Genomic DNA, 22,619 nt, shown 5'->3' with positions numbered 1-22,619 from the left:
TTGGAGGCTAGTCTGGAGACAGAAGTTCTGAGCTGATTGAATAGGCTAATGTTTCTGCAACAACAGAAGTCAGCACATCCTCTGCACTGAAAACTGTTGAACATCACATCAGGCGCTTAGCTTGTGCATACAGAAAGCTAGCTATGTTATATTTAGCTTGAAGAGGAAGTTGCCCTGACATTGAGTCAGCCCTATCCTTGTAGCTCAACTTCTCAACAAATTCTAGGTATTCGCCTGATTCAGGGAAAAACATACAATGATTACATTTCAAATAGCTGGTTCCTGTTTGAGGTTGTGTACTTTTGTAGTGTGGCCTGTGTTTGATTTACATTGTCACTTTTGTACAGTGTGTACCACTGGTCAAGAGAATGCCTTCAGCTCTAAGCAGGGATAATGAATGATACTCTAGCATATTGTTAACAGACTCTAGTCAAACATCAGTTTCCCAGCAGGGCTTAGTTCTGGGTTATTTTGACTCGAGGAGAAATGTCACCAAACAATGTCCATTGATAACACAGCATGCTAAAAATCCCAAGAATCTCTTTGCATGCAAGTCTCATTGGCTGCGTTTACACAGGCGGCCCGATTCTGATCTTTTGCCAGTAATTGGTATTTTGACCAATCAGATCAGATCTTTTGCCAAGAATAAAGCAGCCTTACTGCTTTCTTTGGAGGCATTTACACTGACAAAGAAGAAACAGACTGAGAAACACATCAGAGAAGTCATGGCTAGTCCTCTCCACCAATAGTGGGAGTTTGTCCTCACATAGTTCCAGGGTTTTTATCTGGATTAAAATGGGGCTTACGTGGTGGTCTTGGCGGGGCGTGGAGATAATTGTTTGCTGTATTAAAGCAAATGTCCTGCAACTCTACATATTTTATCATGGATCTAAGAAAAACAAATTCAGTTTTAAATCACATTTCCTGCAATTCGACACATTTTTGACATGGGGCTGAGAGAATTGCAAGTTTTAAAGCTAATTTCCTGCAATTCTACACATTTTGCAATGGCTTATGCCGTGCTCTTATGCTATCTGAGTGACTTAAACATTATAACACAATCAATAGGGGCCCAATTCCATGACAAAAATACTCCTGGAATTTTTGATTCTCCCTGACTGTCTAGTTTTTATTTTGGTGATCGTTAGTTCTCAAAGATGATCTTATTTAGAAATACATAGGTCCATTATCTTTTTTTTACATACTTTGTATCTGGTTATAGTCATTTTAAGTTTCATCATCCCAAAATCTTTTTTGAATATTTGTATTAGAATTTTTATTAAAAACACCATGCAGAAAAAAACTCTCAACTCAGGAAAGAAGTGGAGGGCGCTCGACCAACGTGAGTCGAGGTTCAACCAAAAACCAATGTCATAGAATCTATACATTTTCTATGACTATCTTAATTTGTCAGCATTTGAATGCCCAAAACATTGTATTCCCTCGGTTTAAAACCCAATCAAAATGGCCAAAAAGACAACATCAGCTAAAATAACAAAGAGAAATGCTGCAGAAGCGATTGCACTCTACGGAGCTACAATAAATCATACCTTTCAAAAAGATCTTATTCGTCAAACCGTCATCTCTTTCCTGTGTCATGGATTGACAGTAATACAGCTGTGTAAATACTGTCTCTCCTCTCTCCAGCTGTTGAAAAAGTGTTGACTATTTACTGAACGCTGCCTGCTCCCAAGGACGTCAAATCCAATAGGTCCATTATGAAAAGTGATCGTTAAATCCCCTTAATGGGACAGACCTTATTGGCCAAAACAGACAACGAAGGACAAAATAAACAAATAAAAAGTGAACGACGCAGTGCTTTACCATTGATGTTACTCGTGTATTTGCATTTCCTTCACCAGAGCTGCACAAAGAACACGAGTGCATGATTAGACATATGCAAAAATAGGCCTAGTCTTAATGTTGAGACTGTAGGCTATACGGGAGAAGAAAAAAAACATCCCAGTTTTCATTCATGGTAGTAGCAGCCAAAATCCCTGTCATGGGCAGATGATGATGGGGAAGTAAGGTGGACTGCTGCTTGCTGTGATGCTGTTGATTATGGCACTGGAACAAGCACAGACAGCCGTGAGTCTCCCTGGGCCTGTTGATTCATCCAGCCAAAGCCCTGTTTTTCTGTTAGACAAAGTGCATAGTTGAGTGCCAGACTGATCCTTGGTCATGAACGGATCCTTGGACCTACCAGAAGGAGCAAGGGTGGGTATCATAACATGTCCAGCAATGTGAATGCAATGTTTTAGCGATTTCCAAAAATGATTTAATTTACTGTTCACTTGCTATATTCACAGCTTGTCAGGCAAGACCTCAGGATAAAAGTGCTGTGCAACAAGTACCCTTGTGACACCTCCGTTGTTTCCAGTCTCCCTTGACTACTATGAAAAGGACACGCCATCATGAGGCCTCTGATAGTGACCCGAGTTACTGCCCTGATGACACAGATGGGTTCATCAACAACGACAGGTAATGTGTGTTATGTGAAATGTGAAAATCTCCATAGCCTAATTCTGACCTATGGAGTCCCTTGGGAAACCCAACCATCCAACGATGGGATTTATAAATACATTTTCTAGGCTCCCAAAAGGACTCTAATATAAAAACTACTTTTGGAATGCTCATATTCTGAGCTAGCCATTAAAAAAAGTATTAATTGAATCTGAACAACCCTTGAACTGGAACAGAATATGGAAAAAATATGACCTTGGCATCCCGTAATCCGAACAATCATTTTATACATTTTAAGTTTGTTCAGACTGTATTTAACACCAAGGATAAGTTTTACGATGAAATTGGCCCCAACTGTTCACACTGTCGCCTAAATCAGGTAGACACATTCCTTCATATGATGTGGGACTACAGACTACACTGTAGTAAAAAGCTTCTGTGACTAAGCAAAAATATTTTTGAAGTGCATGAACGTAATTATTCAATACTGCTATCTGCTATGTTACTTAACAATGACACCTCCTTCAATCTCTCAATCAGAGATGATTACTACTGGCAGGCAGCACTGCCTCAAAAAAAAGAAACAGTAGCAATCACCCCACTCTCTCCCATTTAACCTGTGGATACAGTTAATATAGGAAGTTATAACATTGGAATTAATGACAGCGAGAATGAATGGTGCTAGTTCAAGGAACAACTGAGGCCTGGATAAATAACCTTGACTGTGTAAAGAATAATCTCAGCTAAAGCACAGAACATACATTATCAGTCAAAGTTTGGGCACCTGCTCATTCCAGGATTTTTCTCTATTTTTACTATTTTCTACATTGTAGAAAAATAGTGAAGACATATAAACTATGACAGCCACATATACAGTTGAAGTCGGAAGTTCACATACACCTTAGCCAAATACATTTAAACTCAGTTTTTCACAATTTCCCTGTCAATTTCCCTGTCAGTTAGGATCACCACTTTATTTTAAGAATGTGAAATGTCAGAATAATAGTAGTGAGAATTATTTATTTCAGCTTTTTGTTCTTTCATCACATTCCCTGTGGGTCAGAAGTTTACATACACTCAATTAGTATTTGGTAGCATTGCCTTTAAATTGTTTAACTTGGGTCAAACGTTCTGGGTAGCCTTCCACAAGCTTCCCACAACAATTTGGGTGAATTTTGGCCCATTCCTCCTGACAGCTGGAGTAACTGAGTCATGTTTGTAGGTCTCCTTGCTCACACACACATTTTCAGTTATGCCCAGAAATAGAATTGAAGTCAGGGCTTTGTGATGGCCACTCCAATACCTTGACTTTGTTGTCCTTAAGCCATTTTGCCACAACTTTGGAAGTATGCTTGGGGTCATTGTCCATTTGGAAGACTCATTTGCGACCAAGCTTTAAACTCTTGACTGATGTCTTGAGATGTTGCTTCAATATATCCACATAATCTTCCTTCTCATGATGCCATCTAATTTGTGAAGTGCTCCAGTCCCTCCTGCAGCAAAGCACCCCCACAACATATGCTGCCACCTCTGTGCTTCACGGTTGGGATGGTGTTCTTCGGCTTGCAAGCCTCCCCCTTTTTCCTCCAAACATAACAATGGTCATTATGGCCAAACAGTTATATTTTTGTTTCATCAGACCAGAGGACATTTCTCCAAAAAGTACAATCTTTGTCCCCATGTGCAGTTGCAAACCGTAGTCGGGCTTTTTTATGGTGGTTTTGGAGCAGTGGCTTCTTCCTTGCTGAGCGGCCTTTCCGGTTATGTCGATATAGGACTCGTTTTACTGTGGATATAGATACATTTCTACCTGTTTCCTTCAGCATCTTCACAAGGTCCTTTGCTGTTGTTCTGGAATTGATTTGCACTTTTCGAACCAAAGTAGATTCATCTCTAGCAGACAGAACGCGTCTCCTTCTTGAGCGGTATGAGAGCTGCGTGGTCACATGGTGTTTATACTTGCATACTATTGTTTGTACAGATGAACGTGGTACCTTCAGGCATTTGGAAATTGCTCCCAAGGATGAACCAGACTTGTGGAGGTCTACAATTTTTTTTCTGTGGTCTTGGCTGATTTCTTTTGATTTTCCCATGAAGCCAGGCAAAGAGGCACTGAGTTTGAAGGTAGGCCTTGAAATGCATCCACAGGTACACAACCAATTGACTCAAATCAGAATCTTCTAAATCAGTAACAGAATTTTCTGGGATTTTCCAAGCTGTTTAAAAGCACAGTCAACTTAGTGTATGTAAACTTCTGACCCACTGTAATTGTGTTACAGTGAATTATAAGTGAAATAATCTGTCTGTAAACAATTGTTGGACAAATTACTTGTGACATGCACACAGTAAATGTCCTAACCGACTTGCCAAAACTATAGTTTGTTGACAAGAAATTTGTGGAGTGGTTGAAAGACGAGGTTAATTGACTCCAACCTAAGTGTATGTAAACGTCCGAAAGAAAGACCCAGAGTTACCTCTGCTGCAGAGGATAAGTTCATTAGTTGCCAGATAAATGTCTCACAGAGCTCAAGTAACAGACACATCTTAACATCAACAGTTCAGAGGAGACTGCGTGAATCAGGTCTTCATGGTTGAATTGCTGAAACGAAACCACTACTAAAGGACACCAATAAGAAGAGATTTGCATGCGCCAAGAAACATGAGCAATGGACATTAGACCGGTGGAAATCTGTCCTTTGGTCTGATAAGTTCAAGTTTGAGATTTTTGGTTCCAACCGCCGTGTCTTTGTGAGACGCAGGGTAGGTGAACGGATGATCTCTGCATGTGTGGTTCCCACTGATTTGTTGAACAATTCTTTGGTTAATACATGATTCCATTAGTGTTATTTCCTCGTTTTTATAATGTAGAAAATAGTAAAAATTAAGAAAACCCCTTGAATGAGTAGGTCTCCAAACGTTTGAGTGGTACTGTACCTTATATACATAAGTATTCAGACTCTTTGCAATGAGACTCGAAATTGAGCTCAGGTGCATCCTGTTTCCATTGATCATCCTTGAGATGTTCCTACTACTTGATTGGAATCCACCTGTGGTAAATTCAATTGATGGGACATGATTTAGAAAGGCACACTCCTGTCTATATCAGGTCGCACAGTTGAAAGTGAATGTCAGAGCAAAAACCAAGCCATGAGGTCGAAGGAATTGTCCGTAGAGCTCCAAGACAGTTCTGGGGAATGCTACCAAAAAATGTCTGCAGCATTGAAGGTCTGCAAGAACCCAGTTGGCTCCATCATTCATAAATGGAAGACGTTTGGAACCACCAGGACTCTTCCTAGAGCTGGCCACCCAGCCAAACTGATTAATCGGGGGAGAAGAGCCTTGGGTAGTGGGTTTGATTCCCAGGAGCACCCATACGTAAAATCTATGCACACATTACAGTAAGTAGCTTTTGATAAAAACGTCTGCTAAATGGCATGTATTATACACTGAGTATACAAATCATTAAGAACACCTGCTCTTTCATTGAGACTGACCAGGTGAATCCAGGTGAAAGCTATGACCCCTTATTGATGTCACTTGTTAAATCCACTTCAACCAGTGTAGATGAAGGGGAAGAGACCGGTTAAAGATGGATTCTTAACCCTAGAGATAATTGAGACATGGATTGTGTATTTGTGCCATTCAGAGGGTGAATGGGAAAGACAAAAGACTGAAGTGCCTTTGAACAGGGGTCTGGTAGTAGGTGCCAGGTGCACTGGTTTGTGTCAAGAACTGCAACTTTGCTGGGTTTTTCACACTCAACAGTTTCCTGTGTGTATCAAGAATGGTCCGCCACTCAAAGGATATCCAGCCAACTTGACACAGCTGTGGGAAGCGATAGAGTCAACATGGGCCAACATCCCTGTGGAACACCTTTGACACCTTGTAGAGTCCATGCCCGGATGAATTGAGGCTGTTCTGAAGGCAAAAGGGGTTGGGGTGCAACTCAAATATTAGGAAGGTGTTCCTAATGGTTAGTATACTCAGTGTATATATGTACAGAACAAAAAATGAATGCAACAGGAAAAGTGTTGGTCCCATGCTTCATGAGCCGAAATAAAATGTATTTATTCATTACAAGCACCATGCTCTACCAACTGAGCTGCAAAGGACGACACATTTCATGTAGAATACACAAGGTGCAATATTCACATTTGTGCATCAGCAGTTTCTCTTGTTATGCCAATCACTCACTTAGTCATGTCAGCTAACTGGTGTCGGTCTGGACTCGAACTCGATTTGCTCCGGTCTTGGTATTTAATACCGCTCTTGGCATGAAATTTTTCTTAATAAACTATGTGTGCTTTTCATGACATTCTTTTTTATTTTTATGAATAAAATAAATGAAATAGTAGGCCAATTCCACAGCCCAGTAGATACAACTAATCATTTTGGTTGTGAAGTGCATTAGCAAAACGCTTTGTCCTTTCTTTAGAACAAAATGCAATTTACCACTTGGCTGTCTATTATATCGCCCTGTCACAGGCCCTCCCAGTCAACACCACCTCATAATATTGCCTGCTACAGTTGTTCGAGAGATGTCCAGATTCCAGCCAAACATGCAGCATAGAGAAGACCAGCAATGGGGCCCTCGTCAACATCATGCAGACATGCCTTCGCAGTGAACCTTCTTTTGAATGGAACAGTCAGCCACTTGTTGGCAAGTATCCGGCCAGACCCCTACAAATGCAGAAGCTAATCCAATTCACTATTTTGATACATTTGATAACCTAATTGTGAAACACAAGACATTATTTGTTGCTCATTTTCTACTTCTAAAATGCATATAATGTCCAGGGCATAACCTAGCTTGGTGGAACCAACCTGATCGCTGTGTTTACCATTCTATTTCACTTTATGATATCTGAAGTGAAATGCAAAGGTGAATGCAGCAATCAGGTTGCTTCCACCAACGCTAATCATAACCACCACTGATAATGTAATCAGTGCTCTGTGTTTGTATGTGACCGACCAATATCTTTGACGAGGGGCCAGGAGCTGATATGCGCTGCTATGCGGGGGCGCTGGCAACGGCCTCACCCCAGCCTGTTCATGCTCACCAACGGTTGTCGATTGGGAGAACAAGAATTAGGTGGGTTTAGTCTGACTTGTTCAAACTTCAACATAGGTGATATCTGACACACAAACATATACTATTACTAACTGCCATTGGTAATAGAACAGTGGCTGTGTATGTGTTCACAGGAAGATGTATGGTGACTTGCAAGATGTTGTGATGAAGTCCAGACTGACAGATGGGCTTGATACTGATGTCTCTAAATGGAGAGAGACCTGGCACAACATTTTTACTAGACAACTTTTACTTGTATTGTCTTTTTCTATTATTGAATTGAATAGTACACTATCAGTCAAAATGGGGAGGTTATTGTAGTTAATGAACTCAACCTGCAGTATGTTTGTTTGTTGTGATTGAGTGGGCAAGATTCTGACAGATGGGTGTGTCTTGGTGGTGGCAAGGACACACCCAAATCAAACCACACCCCCAAGCCAACTCACTTTTGGCTTTTGTCATGGCCGCCAGCATTTCTTGAGGAGCAAGACAAAACACAAGGCTAAATCAGCGGGTTCCCCTTAAGACTTTTTCTGGAAAATATTTTCTAAGACCCCTTTTCCATCCAGAAATCAAAGCCTTTACTTATGCCAAATGTTTAATATGGAAAATGGTAGAAAAAATGTATATATGCCTTAATTTACCAGAAATATAGACTCTTAGCTTTCATTTGACGCCCAATTTGATGTGCTCCGATGTTGGTGCTCATGGGACCTTTTACATGGAAATGCCCACATATACACACAGAATGGGGTCCTGCCGGTTCTGTTCATCTGTCCATTACAATGATTTGTTCATCTACAGTCTTTGTTACGGCACCTAGGGAAATGTGTGAACAATGCCATCTGATCTGGGTTCAAGAACACAGAACAGTCTGTGCTTTTCTCTACTAGTACATTGTAGGCCTATACAAAGTAAACAAGAGTCAGACTGACAGAGGGAGGCAAAACAGAGAGACTACCGTCCCATCCAAACACAGACACCTGCCTTCTTTTGTAGATCAAAGGCTAGTAGGAAATCCTTATTTCCTCTCAACTGCCCACTTCAAAGAGTGTTCATCATATTATCTGTGATGCAGCAAGTTAGGACCTTGACCGGGCTTCAATCTGTCCCCAACACAAGGCCACATCTTCACAGTATCTCACTCCACTATATACCCCTATAGAACAACTATAATTTAGTCCCTAACCTTTTTGGACCCATTGAAAGTACCGCAGTGCTGTTCTGGGAGTGAATAATAATAAGAGGTTAAAAACATTTTGCTAACACTGTCAGCTGTCGCTGGCCATCAGAGTTGGGATTTGCAGAGGAAATTAGTAAGCAACCTATGAGCAACATTTGCACAATCGTAGGACTGCAGAAATGTCTGATGGAATTGAAATCACTCGATACACTTACTGCACTAAATGTTCATTTCTTCACTAAAACAAGGAAAAACATATCACATGATCTTTTATTAGCCATGCGACTGTCTAAGGTATCCTTTTGTATTTGTATGTATTATGGATCCCCATTAGATGCTGCCAAGACAGCAGCTACTCTTCATGAGGACCAGCAAAATGAAGGCAGTTATACAATTTTTAAAAAACATTACAATGCATTCAACAAATACAAGTATTGATGAAGTCAATCTCTCCTCCACTTTGAGACAGGAGAGATTGACATGCATATTACTAATGTTAGCTCTCTGTGTACATCCAAGGGCCAGCCGTGCTCCCCTGTTCTAAGCCAATTGACATTTTCCTAAGTCCCTCTTTGTGGTACCTGACCACACGACTGAACAGTAGTGCAGGTCTGACAAAACTAGGGCCTGTAGGACCTGCCTTGTTGATAGTGTTGTTAGGAATGCAGAGCAGCACTTTATTATGGACAGACTTCTCCCCCATCTTACCTACTGTTGTATCAATATGTTTTGACCATGACCGTTTTACAATCCAGGTTACTCCAAGCAGTTTAGCCACCTCAACTTGCTCAATTTCCACATTATTTATAACAAGGTTTTGTTGAGGTTTAGGGTTTAGTGAATGATTTGTCCCAAATATAATGCTTTAATTTTTGAAATATTTAGGACTAACTTAGTCCTTGCCAATCATTCTGAAACTAAATGTAGCTCTTGGTTAAGTGTTGCAGTCATTTCACTCGCTGTAGTAGCTGACGTGTATAGTGCTGAGTCAACCGCATACATAGACATACTGGCTTTACTCAAGGCCATTGGCATGTCATTAGTAAAGATTTAAAGGGGCATAGATAGCTGCCCTGGGGAATACCAGATTATGTCAGAGAGGCTTCCATTAAAGAAAACCCTCTGTGTTATGTTAGACAGGTAACACTTTATCCACAATATAGCAGGGGGTGTAAAACCATAACACATAAGATTTTCCAGCAGCAGACTATGATCGATAATGTCAAAAGTCGCACTGAAGTCTAACAAAACAGCCCCTACAATCTTTTGGACATCAAGTTCTCTCAGCAAAATCAGTAATTTGTAAGTGCTGCGCTAGTTGATTTTGCCTTATGGATGGAGCTTCATATTAACATACAGGCTTTGTGGAGAACACTAAGCAGATAACAATCATGCTTCCTTATGATTCTTCCCAAATAGGCACCTGTACTATCAAATGTTCCCTGTTGTATAACCCCCCCCCCCACCACCTTCATGACAAGTCAAGAAAACTGGGCTTTCCTCCCACCTACACCTCCTCCGAACCAAAATGCCTTCTCAGCCTAATCACCCACATGAAACCAGAACTGAGTCCCATCCCATCTAACCACGATTTCACCCTCCAGCTAATCTGAAGAATGTCAGGTGGGCTACAGTGCTTTCCTTCCAGAATCTGGTTCTGATCCAAATCATCCACTTGGAGACTTGTCAATAACGGCCTCTGTGATTGGCTATGGCAGGGAATCTAGGAAAATCCAGGATACTGTGAGATTGTTTTCTATTAGAGTGGATGGCTACAACAGTGTGATGTTTCAGACTGCTATACTCCAAAGGATAGAATTCCTTGTACAATTAAAATAATCTAATTAGAGCCATCTGTGCAGACATCCGTTTCTTGACTGATCAAGGTTCATTAAATTGAACTCGGGAGACAGTCCAACCAGCCTGCAAATAGTAAAGCAGGAACTGAGTAAACAACCCTAATTATTAGACACATGGCTGATAAAAAGACTTACGCAATATTGGTCACATCTTGTTATTTGTGTTAAATTCAGTGGAATACTAAATCATAGTCCTTGCCAGGCATTTATCGTTACCAAAGGATGGGAAAATGACTCTGGACAGCTTGTTCGCTTCATTTGCAACTAATCAAAAGTACAAATTGGTTACCAAAGACTGCAAAACATGTCATTATAAGAGTCCATCCATTACGGAGCTGAGATGTGTAGATGAGGGATGTCAATGGCTCATACAAGCCCACAGGGCAGAATGTGGCTAATATTAGCAGAGCAGTGAAGTAAAGTCAATGTTTAGGAAGTAGTTAACGACACATTCATGTGTCGAGTCATTTATTTCACTCTTTCGGGCGTCAGAACTACCACTAAGTGTTTTCCAAAAGGCCTCTATAGCAGGAATGTTAGCCAGCCAGCCAGGCAATTCTCCACAGTACTAAACTGCCATAGAGAGAGAAGGAAAAGGCATTCATACCAGAGACCTCGGGGAGGTTTAGCCAAAAGGCTGTCGGCCATCCAGTCGGCCATGAGTTAAATGTCCTTCCTTGGCAAAGGAAATGTGACAACAGCAGATCCACTGGCCTAGGCCAAGTGCCCTAGCTAAGTATCCACAACACTAAGATAGTAGTAGGACAGTAGTGGCTCCTGCTGTCTCCAGCACAGTTGAAATCCTTGGATTAAACTTTACTTTTCCCGCCTGCCCCCATTAGATTTGGGAGGGGTTGAGGAGGAGGAAGAGGAGGAAGCTCACTTAGAATAGCCAAGTGCCCCTGAGTGCTTCCAGCATGTTAAGCAGCTTACAGCCATAGCCCAATGAAGCAGGGATTTTCTATTGATACGTGAGGACAAGTCTGTTGTCTTTGCTATTTTGGATATGTCGTTGTTGTCGAGTGGTCCAAATAGACGCAAACGCATACACATGTTCTGGAAAAGGAATGACAAGCACAACAACTTCACGCCGCAGGACAAATCACCATGCCATATATTTCACACTACTTAAAATCACACGCCAGTAACAAATCCAATTTACATAGGACTTTACCTATGCAGGGGAAGGGGGTACTAATGTTTTCCTTGTTTCGATGAGAGGTATATCAGGCACATGTACAGTACCACCTAGTTAGTCATCGTTATCACACTGGTATTGACGGGACTGTCTGCTGCCCTGAGGATGCCGCTGATCACCCTTTCTGTTGCACAATTAAGCAGGCCCGACAACCGACTCATGCAGATCATATTACAGGAAGAGAACACAGGGGGCTTTGTTCCCATTGGAGCACAACTATTGTCTGAGATTATTAACAGGTAATAACGAATATTGATTGGATGAGTGGGAGGGGTGAGCAGCAGGGTTTAGATGAACAGAACTACTGACAATAGGAGGTTAAAAGAGTTGCATTTCGTATGGTGTCACCTTCGAATGTGATGATTAAAGTGTTGCAACTGCTTCAACTTGAATTAGCGCATAGTAACACCACATATAGAACAATGAGACAGATATTTCACTGGATGTATACATGTGAAGCATCCGCTTGGCGTTTCCACTCACTACCAAATATGTGACCGACCGCCTCGATTCGGTCTTATGTAGCAAAATTTGAAACGGTGTTTTTTTTTACATCGGATAAAAGCAGATACACAGAGCTACAAAATGGTATATCATACAATGGATTTGATGAACAATGGGAAAGTAATTCAGCTATTGAAAAACTTGTAACCTCACTTTTGAGAAAATGGTCTTTGAATGTTTTGGTACCTACTGGAGAGCTCTTCTTTGTCTACACCCATTCAGCATCGTTCACACCCTCTTAAACATTTGCCCCCATCCAAACTCTGGCCATTTTACTCGCCCTATCAGAGCTAGTTAGGCTGTTTTTATGTTATCCAGAGCATTGGTAACTGTAACTGTGCTGCTGGCAACAATTTAACTATGCTTTCTTGCCGACATTTACTGACACCGGCCATATATTCAACGGGTGTTGAGCGTTCGTAAATTCAGCAGTTATTCTGCGCTCTGGCACACTCAGAAGAGAGTGCTCTGAAATCAGAGTAGATGGCCAGACTAAATTTAGGAACGCACCCGAAATGGTTACTTGCATAGTGGAGTCTTTTGTTAAGACATGTAGCTAGCTAGCCAAACAATGAACTATCATCGCAACTCATGACGTTACTACCCTGCATGAATCTGCAGGTAGCTAATCAACCAGATTCAATGTTAGATAGCCAAGCAAATGGCTCAGATATACAAATAATAATATCATACACGCAGTGGTAACCTGTCATTCAGGGCAGAGCCCAACCTGTTTTGAGCCACACATTTTTTGCAAAAAATAAATCATATTTATTCGCTCAAAACAACTATTAACTCGGAACTACGTAAACTTGACTTCAGTGAGTTCAAGACAACTGGGAAGTCGGGAATAAACAAGCTCCGACTGGGAAAATATGTTTTGAAGGGTCATCCAGCTCGGAATTGTAAATCCGGCCTCTTTCTCAAGCTACGACCTGAAAATCAATGACATCACCATGATTCGACCTTGTTTACTCCAAGTTCCCAGTTGTTTTGAAAGAACCATAAATCCAGAGAATGCCAAACATTGATGACAAAATTTGCCCACGAAGAACCGCCGTGCCACCTTCCTGTTCAAGTGAGCACAGCACAACAAGGTGAGTCCAAAAATGTATTGTATGCTGCTGCATAAATTATGTAATATGCCAGGGAGATATGTATACTGTAGCTAAGAAACTAATACTAAGTGTATTTTGTGTAGTAAGATGTTGGTAGCCCATGTGCCTCACCCTAATCGTTTGGTCTATTTACCCCTCTTAATTTGCCTACTGTTCTGAGCTTTTTTTTGTCTGCTTATATGCCCCCGTTATTTATCCTACGGTTCTGACTTGGTGTACAGGGAGAACACTGTAAGAATGGCCTATGTTCGGAATTCTGTCGCTGTACATTTGAAAATTGCTAGGGAAATAGTTATGACTACGTCCGTCCTAGCTCGCTCATTAATGATTTAATGGAAATTACAGATTGCCCCTTGTCCTTATGCCATAGTTTGTGCATCTCAATTATCATTAAAAACCACATTTGTTTAAGCAAGTCAGCCATATCAGCTATGTTTTTTAAAAAGGCAGTAAATGAGGCTGAATCAACTGTTTCACTGCCAGACAAGGCTCCTCTGATAGCCAGGTATAGCAGTGGTAAGATGTTGGGACTGCTGTTGGGGCTGCTTTACGTAGACTGTTTGTGGGCACCGTTTGTCACCGTTATAGTGCAATGCTGGCATGCATCCCACTTTTATGAATTTTTTGCCCCACCAAGATTTACATGCTAAAATCACCACTGCATACACATAACGTTAGCTAGTGAGGCAGCCAGCTAGCATTAGCTAACTAACAGTACACTTCGGCCTCGCGAGTGGTGCAGTCATCTAAGGAATTGCATCACAGTGCTAGCTGTGCCACTGGAGATCCTGGTTTGAGTCCAGGCTCTGTCGCAGCCGGCCGCGACTGGGAGACCCATGGGGCGGTGCACAATTGGCCCAGCGTCGTCCGGGTTAGGGGAGGGTTTGGCCGGCAGGGATGTTCTTGTCCCATCGCGCACTAGCGACTCCTGTGGCCGGGCGCAATGCACTCTGACACGGTCGCCAGGTGTACAGTGTTTCCTCCGACACATTGGTGCGGCTTGCTTCCGGGTTAAGCGGGCGCTGTGTCAAGAAGCAGTGCGGCTTGGCTGGGTTGTGTTTGAGGACGCATGGCTCTCGATCTTCGACCTCTCCCGAGTCTGTACGGGAGTTGCAGCAATGGGACAAGACTAACAATTGCATACCATGAAATTTTGGAGAACAGGGGTTAAAAAAAGAAAAAAATACAGTACATGTTCCAGCCCACTCATTATCTCAGCCAATCATGGCTAGTGGGAAGGTTGCTTACTTTCTCTGTGGCTAAACCAACTAGGCTTGTAATTTAACATTTTTATTTGTATTTACAGATGGCATACAAGTTTGTTATTAAGGCACATGAAAGTTCACATGTTCAAGAAGGCATTTCCACCAAAAAACGCATTTCGATTTTAAAAAAAGTGTTTACTAGTAGGCTGTCATTGTAAATAAGAATGTGACTTGCAAAGTTGACTTGCAAAGTTAAATAAAAGTTTTAGATGTTTTATTATTATCATTATGATTTTTTAAAACCTTTATTTACCTAGGCAAGTCAGTTAAGAACAAATTCTTATTTACAATGACGGCCTACCAAAAGGCCTCCTGCGGGGGTGGGGGCTGGGAGTAAAAATAAACATAAATTAAATAAAAATATAGGACAAAACACACATCACGACAAGAGAGACAACACAACACTACATAAAGAGAGACCTAAGACGACAACATAGCATGGCAGCAACACATGACAACACAACATAGTAGCAGTACAACATAGTAGCAGCACAAAACAGGGTACTAACATTATTAGGCACAGACAACAGCACAAAGGACAAGAAGGTAGAGACAACAATACATCACGCAAAGCAGCCACAACTGTCATTAAGAGTGTCCAGGATTGATTCTTTGAATGAAGAGATTGAGATAAAACTGTCCAGTGTTTGTTGCAGCTCATTCCAGCCGCTAGCTGCAGCAAACTGAAAAGACGAGCAACCCAGGGATGTGTGTGCTTTGGGGACCTTTAACAGAATGTGACTGGCAGAACGGGTGTTGACTGGCAGAACGGGTGTTGTATGTGGAGGATGAGGGCTGCAGTAGATATCTCAGATAGGGGGGAGTGAGACCTAAAAGGGTTTTATAAATAAGCCTCAACCAGTGGGTCTTGCGACGGGTATACAGAGATGATCAGTTTACAGAGGAGTATAGAGTGCAGTGATGTGTCCTATAAGGAGCATTGGTGGGAAATCTGATTGCCGAATGGTAAAGAACATTTAGCCGCCTGAGAGCACCCTTACCTGCCAATCTATAAATTATGTCTCCGTATTCTAGCATGGGTAGGATGGTCATCTGAATTAGGGTTAGTTTGGCAGCTGGGGTGAAAGAGGAGTGATTCCGATAGAGGAAACCAAGTCTAGATTTAACTTTAGCCTGTAGCTTTGATATGTGCTGAAAGAAGGGCAGTGTACCGTCTAGCCATACTCCCAGGTACTTGTATGAGGTGACTACCTCAAGCTGTAAACACTCAGAGGTAGTAATCACACCTGTGGGGAGAGGGGCATTCTTTTTAACAAAACCACATTACTTTTGTTTTGGAGGTGTTCAGAACAAGGTTAAGGGCAGAGAAAGCTTGTTGGACACTAAGAAAGCTTTATTGTAGAGCGTTTAACACAAAATCCGGGGAGGTGCCAGTTGAGTATAAGACTGTTTCATCTGCATATAAATGGATGAGAGAGCTTCCTACCTGAGCTATGTTGTTGATGTAAATTGAGAACAGCGTGGGGCCTAGGATCGAGCCTTGGGGTACACCCTTGGTGACAGTCAGTAGCTGAGACAGCAGATGTTCTGACTTTATACACGCAATCTTTGAGAGAGGTAGCTAGCAAACCAGGTCAAAGACCCCTCAGAGACACAAATACTCCTTAGCCGGCCCACAAGAATGGAATGGTCTACCGTATCAAAAGCTTTTGCCAAGTCAGTAAAAATAGCAGCACAACACTGCTTAGAATCAAGGGCAATGGTGACATCATTAAGGTTGCAGTGACACATCCATAACCTGAGCAGAAAACCAGATTTCATACCAGAGAGAATACTATAGACATCAAGAAAACCAGTCAGTTGATTATTGACAAGTTTTTCCAACACTTTTGATAAACAGGGCAAAATAGAAATAGGCCTATAACAGTTAGGATCAGCTTGATCTCCCCGTTTAAATAAAGGACTAACTGTGGCTGCCTTCTAAGCAATGAGAACCTCCCCTGAGAGGAGAGACAGGTTAAAAAGGTCAGAGATGGGCTTGGCGATTATACTGTAGGGGCAGCAACCTTAAAGAAAACAGGGTCTAAACCACCCAGATGTTTTTTGGGGGTCTAGTTTAAGGAGCTCCTTTAGCACCTCGGACTCAGTGACCGCATGCAGGGAGAAACCTAAATAAAAAATATACAACATTAAATATGTTCAAACGGCTCTTCTGTGAAGTAGTGACCCGCGACATACACCTAGTTTCCTGAAACGGGTCACATGTGGTAGTGAGAAGATGGGAGGAGATGGATTGTGGCAGATTTTCTGCAAATTTTCGCATCGATTAAACATTTGATCTCAATACAGTTCTGTTCCCAAAACCAAAATATGTTATGAACAGAATGGACTAAGGTTTGTAGACTTTACCCTTCACAAAAGTTTTTTAAAATCACGTTGTTTACAGTAAGTGCAAAGGCAAATTGAGTTATTGCACACGTGCAATTCACAGAGTAGGCGTTGCCTTATGGAAATATGCAAATTATGCTAGAACGTGCCAATAGGATCTCGCTAGCTAGTGTTTGGCTCTGCCCCCCTCTTTGCTTGTTCTGCTCACTATGGCTTATTTGTTTCCAACAGGGCAAAATGTGGCTAATATAAGCAGAGCAGTGCAGTAACGTCAATGTTTAGTAAGTGATTAACAACACATTAATGTGTTAAGTCATTTGTTTCCCTCTTTCGGCCTCAGAACCACCACTAAGCATTTTCCAAAAGGAATCTCATTAAACCTGATGTTAATGACTGGGTCCTTCAGGTCCACAGGCTCTTCAGCTAACTACTGTTATTGACTAATTAAAGCACAGCTCATGGGTTCCAATTGTGAGTCACAATTTTCAATAAAACCAGTCATCGGAAAGACGAAACGGTTTAATGGTGAAACTAGTCTCAATGTGGCTTTAATAAGAGTGCTGGTCTAGGATCAGTTGTGCCTTCTAAATCACACAAATAAGAAGATCAGCACTACTACACCGAGCCACTTTCTGAATATGGGACCTGGTTCTGCCTGGGGATTCGATATGAACTCTATGAAAGAATGATACATTGAGGTCTCCTCTCCTTGGTCCTAAATCAATTACTAGTCCTAAAAAAACAGAAACAGAAACAGGCAGATAATTACAACATTCCTCTTGTAAATCCCTTCCTCAAGGCTTTGTCCTTTTGGATATTTTTAAACCTCACTGCAATGTCACTTCCTGACCTTCATTTCAGCAAATTCCCTGATGGGATGGATGCTCATCCAGAATATAATTGTAGGCTACTGGCAGAGGAGTTGGAAAAGGTCTTGATACAAGGTGCATGATAATCACACGTTAAATATGATTCCAGATTGTCTGTGCCTGACTTGGGCAGGAGCACACATGAGCTGAGTACCACCACCTAAAATGTTCCACTGCTTCAACTCCTGCACCCCTCAAAAGTATTGTGGAGCTCCTGTACCTAAGTACCGGCTGCCAAAAAATGAGTACGGGCTGCTTTTCAGTCCAAGTCATGCACTGCAGATAGTGACAGCGTGATGATGCAACTTGTATGTACGTCACTCGCCAATCAATTTTCGCATCATTAAAGGATAAACTGACACTGTACCACTAAATATGACTTAAAATATGAATTAAGTGTAGGCCCCTTTGCAGACAGTTATGTTTCAAGTCAGAAGTCGGCCATTCAAATGCAGCAAAAGTAGACTGTCATCCATTTCTCAGGTAGTCATTGGTTAGATGGGGTTATAAACATAAGTAGCCTTCCACTGTGTCTGAGGATGCCGAGTTATCACTTGAATGGATAGCATTTTCTAGATGTTTATTTTTTTACTTCAATTTCAAAGCGTATGGAAACAATTCACATAAAATAGTTAGATCAAGTATGGAAAACATTGCTAGCTTACCGATGTTTCGTTGTATTGACCATGTCTGCAATTTTTTGCGCAGGAAATAAATGATACGACTTCCCTATGCAACAGAAAACCCCGCGTTCCTATTGAGACAGATGATGTTAGCCTAGGATGCTCCGCGTTGAAACCCCTTCCTAATACAGTAGATGAGATCGAGGTTTAGAACATAAGCAATGGAAAGTCAAAAAAGTGCTGTGTATGCCCGTTCTCTTCTTGAATGCAGTCACTCAGACGGATGCTCAACGCTCCTCCCTGCAGCAAGAATGAGTTTTGGAGGGAAGAAATGACCGTACTGGATCCGAGCGCAAATGGGCCAATTGTGTTTCGCAAAACCAGGCACTGGATTATTTTATGTCAGCACAGTGAACAAGTTCCCTGATAGACTGACGTCCCGAGACAGACCGCTACAGAGGAATTATAATTATAACACGTTTCGGGGTTAGAAGGATTGTGCTAAGCATAATTTAGAAATTCAAGAATCAGTGGAAACCTTCTTGAACCGCAGGGAATCTTACTGATTGTGCCTATAAAAAGACCAAAAGAACATACTAAAACACAGACACACACTGTTCTATGCAACATACTGTTCTTTTATATTTTAGTGTGATGGCCTACAACACCAGGACAAATGGTGTTCGTTTTTATAGGTCCTTGTGTGTGATGGTACTATAAGGTCTATCTGGCACATGTAGAAGTGTGCTCGCTCCGTAACTGCAAATTGGTGGCAGTGTGGGATAACCAAACTGTGGTCTCTTACCTGTTAGAAGTGTTCCCATGTCACATTGTGGTTTATGCCTGGGGTCTTAGTCCTGGATCTGTATGTGTGCATACTACGGCCTCATCCAGAAGGTCTGGATCTGTATGTGTGCATACTACGGCCTCATCCAGAAGGTCTGGATCTGTATGTGTGCATACTATGGCCTCATCCAGAAGGTCTGGACCTGTATGTGTGCATACTACAGCCTCAGCCAAAAGGTCTGGAGCTGTATGTGTGCATACTACGGCCTCAGCCAAAAGGTCTGGATCTTCATGACACAGGTGGTACTGTTTACAACACTGTGGTTTCTGGTTGGAGCCCAACTCTCTGCATTCCCCCTTAATTACTACTAATAAAGATTGAGATCAGGTTAGAATCTTTGTTATATTTATCTGTGGGGTATAAATCTCCCAGTTGGTAAAAGTTTAAACCAGCCATTCGTCCAGGATGAATTTGAGTCATCTCATGCCCCCTCTCTTGGAGTATAGAGCAATGCAAGTTTCTCCCAAGAATTAGACTGCCATCTAGTGGTTGTAATTTAACCAAAGCCATCAACTCCGAGACAATTTGGTGTAATTTTAGTGGCAAGCAAGATAGGTATTGTTGAGTGATGTAAATGAGTTGTGTATATTTACTACCAGTGCTGTACCAGTAGCAATTATCATATTTCGTATCTGTCATTAGAGGGTTACACTGTCTGCAGTCTCAAAGTTCTTAGCCACTCCCCATGGCTCACATTACATCAGGTGCATTTCATGGAAGGCTGAACACACCCACAGCTGAAAATGTTGGTACTTCGCCAATATTCAGCGCTTTCTCGATTACAGTACGTGACACTATAGTATTGGCTATTAGCACCATGAGTCAGACATAAATAGTTTTTTTAATCAGTTTTGCTAACTCAGCTCTATATATTTGACTCTGGCATGGTACATACAGAGCTTTCACACCTCACCATCACAGTTTACTTGAAGTTCTACAAAGGATATCCACTCTAGTCTCACCCTTGCTTTACTTATCCTATTTTACATCCCACCTAACCCTCGCTGGCCCGTCATTTATTCTTAGCTTCCTTCTTCAACCTGGCACGTGCCTTTGCTCCAACCATAACTCTTTCCAAATGTCGGACTACCCCACCCTCAACCCAGCTATAGACTACACTACGGAGTCCTTCAAAATCTCTCCACGCATTTAAAGGCTGCGTTGAAATAATGACTTATCAATGAACCAAGACCAGTTCAGTTAATCTCTACCATTGTGACAATGAGTCGTCATAATGCTGCAACAAATGTGCATTATCCTAGGGGCGTTGGCAGACACAATGCAAGTAACTTAATTTATTTCCCAGTGTGCCTATGTATGCGGATGACTCAACACTATAACACGTCAGCTACTACAGCAACTGGAATGACTGCAACACTTAACAAAGAGCTGCAGTTAGTTTCAGAATGGGTAGCAAAGAATAAGTTAGTCCTAAATATTTCCAAAACTAAAAGCATTGTATTTGGGACAAATTTTTCGCTAAATCCTAAACCTCAACTACATCTCGTAATGAATAATGTGGAAATTGAGCAAGTTGAGGTGACTAAACTGCTTGGTGTAACCCTGGATTGTAAACTGTCATGGTCAAAACATTGATACAACTGTAGCTAAAATGGGGAGCAGTCTGTCCATAATAAAGCGCTGCTCTGCCTTAACAGCACTGTCAACAAGGCAGGTCCCACAGGCCCTAGTTTTGACACACCTAAAGTACTGTTGAGTAGTGTGGTCAGGTGCCACAAAGAGGGACTTAGGAAAATTACAGTTGGCTCAGAACACGGCAGCACGGCTGGCCCTTACAAAAACAAGTAGTGATGCACTTTTAGCCATGAGAGATTAACATGAATATCATTAATGTTAGCTCTCCGTGTACTTTTAAGACGTGTTGACTAAGCTGAATGTACCGAGCTGTCTGTTTAAAATAGTTGCACACAGCTCGGACACCCATGCATACCCCACAAGACATGCCACCAGAGGTCTCTTCACAGTCCCCAAGTCCAGAACAGACTATGGGAGGCGCACATTACTACATAGAGCCATAACTACATGGAACTCTATTCCACATCAGGTAACTGACGCAAGCAGTTGAATCACATTTTTAAAAAACAGGTAAAAATACACCTTATGGAACAACACACAAGGTACAGACACATACATATGCATACATTGTGATATTGTTGTATGGTGGTATTAAACATTTTGTATTGTAATTATGTAGTGGTGTAATAATGTTATATGATGTACTGTTTTATCATTTGTTTTATATGTAATGTAAGTGCTTTAATATGTGTGGACCCCAGGAAGAGTGCTTGCTGCCTTGGCATTTAAGCGTCTTTGAACTGGGTATAGTAGTAGGCCAGGTTCCCCCCAAAAAATTAGGCACTGAGCAAATTCTCAGTTCAATTCAGGTCTTCTGAGCGCAAACTTGAACATTGTGAAAAATCTGTGCAACTTCCGTGTCTACTGTGAACACTGAGGCTGTAAGTTGCAGTTTTAACAGTGGCCAAGTAGGCTACTGTGGCCATTTGATCATAATGTAGGCCTACCGGAGTGGCCTACCATCAAAAACAATGTTTTAACATTTAAATAGCTGTTCTATCATTCAGCCTACAGTAGCAGCCAATGTGTGGTGTTCAATGTAGGCCTACATTCCATGAGATTTTGAAAAAAACATGCAGGGCTTGACATTAACCTGTTCGACAAGGAGGTGACTGAACATTTTGTTGTGTTGTTTAATGCAAGAAACCGCTTTTATAAATAAAATGCATTATTATTTCCAAACCCTTATTACAGAGAATCAGACTAAATATGCTACCCCCTGCCTATTGGCTCCATTTAAAAATATATATATATTTCACCTTTATTTAACCAGGTAGGCCAGTTGAGAACAAGTTCTCATTTACAACTGCAACCTGGCCAAGATAAAGCAAAGCAGTGCGACACAAACAACAACACAGAGTTACACATGGAATAAACAAGCGTACAGTCAATAACACAATAGAAAACAAATTAAGTCTATATACAATGTGTGCAAATGGTGTGAGGAGGTAAGGCAATAAATAGGCCATAGTAGTGAAGTAATTACATTTTAGAAAATTAACACTGGAATGAATAGATGATGAGCAGATGATGTGCAAGTAGAAATACTGGTGTGCAAAAGAGCAGAAAAGTACATTAAAACAATATGGGGATGAGGTAGGTAGATTGGGTGGGCTATTTACAAATGGGCTATGTAAAGCGATCGGTTTGCTGCTCAGATAGCTGATGTTTAAA

The 22,619-nt window shown here is 41.5% G+C and overlaps 1 protein-coding gene across 8 annotated transcripts in view; it reads right to left on the bottom strand.

Annotated features, from left to right (window-relative positions):
• osbpl6 (oxysterol binding protein-like 6) overlaps positions 1-18,806 on the bottom strand; it is a 60,340-nt gene extending 41,534 nt beyond the window's left edge. For all 8 annotated transcript variants that reach the window (XM_031795365.1, XM_031795377.1, XM_031795406.1 and 5 more), the window contains exon 1: positions 18,545-18,806. The gene's annotated coding sequence lies outside the window, so the exon portion shown is untranslated. The remainder of the gene's footprint in view (positions 1-18,544) is intronic.
• Between the last annotated feature and the right edge of the window lie 3,813 nt (positions 18,807-22,619).

Source organism: Oncorhynchus kisutch, linkage group LG2, assembly GCF_002021735.2.
Source record: "Oncorhynchus kisutch isolate 150728-3 linkage group LG2, Okis_V2, whole genome shotgun sequence".
In the NCBI taxonomy this organism is placed as follows: domain Eukaryota; kingdom Metazoa; phylum Chordata; class Actinopteri; order Salmoniformes; family Salmonidae; genus Oncorhynchus; species Oncorhynchus kisutch.
Note: the sequence above shows the minus strand (reverse complement) of the source record. Positions and strands in the feature narration are given on the sequence as shown.